This window comes from Pteropus vampyrus, unplaced genomic scaffold, assembly GCF_000151845.1.
Source record: "Pteropus vampyrus isolate Shadow unplaced genomic scaffold, Pvam_2.0 Scaffold95, whole genome shotgun sequence".
In the NCBI taxonomy this organism is placed as follows: Eukaryota; Metazoa; Chordata; class Mammalia; order Chiroptera; family Pteropodidae; genus Pteropus; species Pteropus vampyrus.
The window spans coordinates 180,832-183,060 of record NW_011888876.1 but is presented as its reverse complement, the minus strand read 5'-3'; the positions used below and the strand labels follow the sequence as shown (position 1 = coordinate 183,060).

Genomic DNA, 2,229 nt, shown 5'->3' with positions numbered 1-2,229 from the left:
AATTTTCCTTAAGAAGCGGCCGGGGTCAGAAAAGGTAGTGTGAAATAAATACTTAGTGCAGGCAAGTCGTCATCGTTAACAGCTGTTCCCGTGAGCTAGACAGGATTTCTGAACAAATAGATGAAACAGACTTCGTGCCTGTGTTCCAGGAGTGGGGATGAGGAAAGCGAGTGTGATCCTACTGCGTTCCACTCTCAGGGCTGAGGGCGGTGGAGTCTAGCAGTGGATTCCTCCCGAACGTGCGAGCTCGGGGGTGAACGCGGGCGCTGTCTGCAGCGAAGTGTCGCAGCTAGGTCGTCTGAATCGTGGAGCTGAGCTCAAGGGGTCCGTGTGAGCGCGGGCATGGGGCCTTCGAGGTGATTCCCGCTCCGAGTTTGGTCACGTGGGCCTGAGACAGCATCCTGGAGCGCAGCCGTGTCAGGAAGGCTTCCTGCTGCCTGCGGTGCCGGTGGCTTCAGTCGCCGCCAATGCTGGGGTGGCCGGGGGCCTCCTGGTCGTGGGACGGTGGCAGTCTCTACTGGTGGTTTTCTTACCTTTGGCTTGGAAGGGTCGATCAGAAAGCACAGGATTCGGGCCGGTGCTCAGTATTTCAGATTTGGAGATCTGAAGTCTTTACTCGGAAACAATTGTCATCCCCCTCCCGAGCCATTTTTGCTCCGTGAGTGACCCTGGAGGAAGCAGGCGTTCCTTTGCGCACGCGTGTCAGCGCTCTGTGCTCCGCCCAGCCCGACCTGCCCGGGGCCTGGCCCCAGCTCAGTGGCCAGCGGGAACATGCACCTGGCCGCCACTGCTGCCTTTTCTCTGCAGGTATTTCAGGTGAGGGTTCAGGGAAATATACTCTCAGTACTGACTGAAGGGACCTTTTTCTTTTCTTTTGGACATAGAGCTTTGTGACGGGCAGAAAGGTACAGGGAATGTTCTTAAGGCATGTTTTCCGGTGTTTAAACAGTCCCAGTGCTTCAGAAACCTGTCTCGTGCTGTGGCCAGAAGCCCTGAGGGCGCTTCCGTCAGGATGTGTTTGCTCCTGGCCTGCAAGGGGATGCTCTTGACTGGGCCATAACCAAAGTGTGACAAGACCTCCCTCCCAGAAGGGGTCTGCACAGAGGGGCCCCCGCTTCCTGTGCCGGAAGCAGGGACTTGAGTGAGTAAAGGCATGGGGGAGGACAAGGATGAGGAGGCGAGCATCGCATGCCGACCTGACTGCCTGCCGAGCCGGGCGCTGGCTCCTGCCTCCTCTGGCAGCGCCCCAGCCTCTGCTGGCGCCCAGGGTGTCAGCCAGAGCACTGGGCTTCGCCGCGGGACAGGCGCTTTCTAAACCCCTGCCTCCCTGGAGGTGCCTGCAGGCTCTCAGAACTGCCGCCTGGCTACGCTCTTGCAGGCTTGACCCTTCTGGAGCACGAAGGTACAGGCGAGGCACGGCAGTGGTTTAGAAATAAAGGCTGGCCACAGCCTTCCAACCGAGCCACTCATCTGCCTGTATCCAGTATGGTGACTGGCACAGGGTCTGAAATCGAGCCAGTGATTAGGAAAAGTCAAAACCCCAGCCCGTGACGGGAAGACAGGTGGTGGTTCAAGTTTGTACGGAGTCGCGTACGCCCTCTATCCTGTTCTGTAAACATTTCTTCCCTCTGTCACCTCGTAGCTGTGACCAACGTGCAGCTCTACCCTTGAGTGAAGGTGACTGAGCGGGGCCCAAAGCTCCGCAGTGTCACCAGCTCGCAGCCCCCTTCCTGCAGCTTGGGTTCATGGTGCCCGGGCCCAGAGTGTGGCGGGACAGGTGAGCCCTTTCAGCATCTCAGGGATCCCGCAGGAAGGATCGGGCGCACGTCGCAGAGGCCTCGGTGGCGTTTCCATCTTCGCTTTGTGCTCCTGAGCCCCACTGCTGCCCACGTAGAATGCCCGCCCTTCCTCCGGGAACTCGGCCGGGGCCAGAACTGCTGCTGGCTGTGAAACTGTAGGAAGCGAGGGTCTGTTTTCCTTTCACAAAGTGCGTCTGTTTTGTAGAAAATCACGTCTTGGACCACAAAAACAATCCTCGCTCTCTTAATCCTGGCTCTTCGCAGTAGCCAGAGACGCCATCAGCCTAGTTCTCGGTCCCTCGATGCTCTAAAGTTTAGCAGCAATTCATCTCGTACCGCTGCACGTGACTCTGGCGAATCGGTGGCCCGCTCTGCCGGAAGGAGAAGCTCAAACGTAGAAGGTGGTTTCCCAGACCGTAGCCTGAGTCAG

The 2,229-nt window shown here is 58.1% G+C and overlaps 1 long non-coding RNA gene across 1 annotated transcript in view; it reads left to right on the top strand.

The window, feature by feature from the left end:
- The first annotated feature begins 1,562 nt into the window (after positions 1 to 1,562).
- The window catches only part of LOC111742456, a 3,114-nt gene continuing 2,447 nt past the window's right edge, over positions 1,563 to 2,229 (top strand). Inside the window, exon 1 of the long non-coding RNA XR_002781315.1 lies at positions 1,563 to 2,200. This is a non-coding gene — a long non-coding RNA (uncharacterized LOC111742456). The remainder of the gene's footprint in view (positions 2,201 to 2,229) is intronic.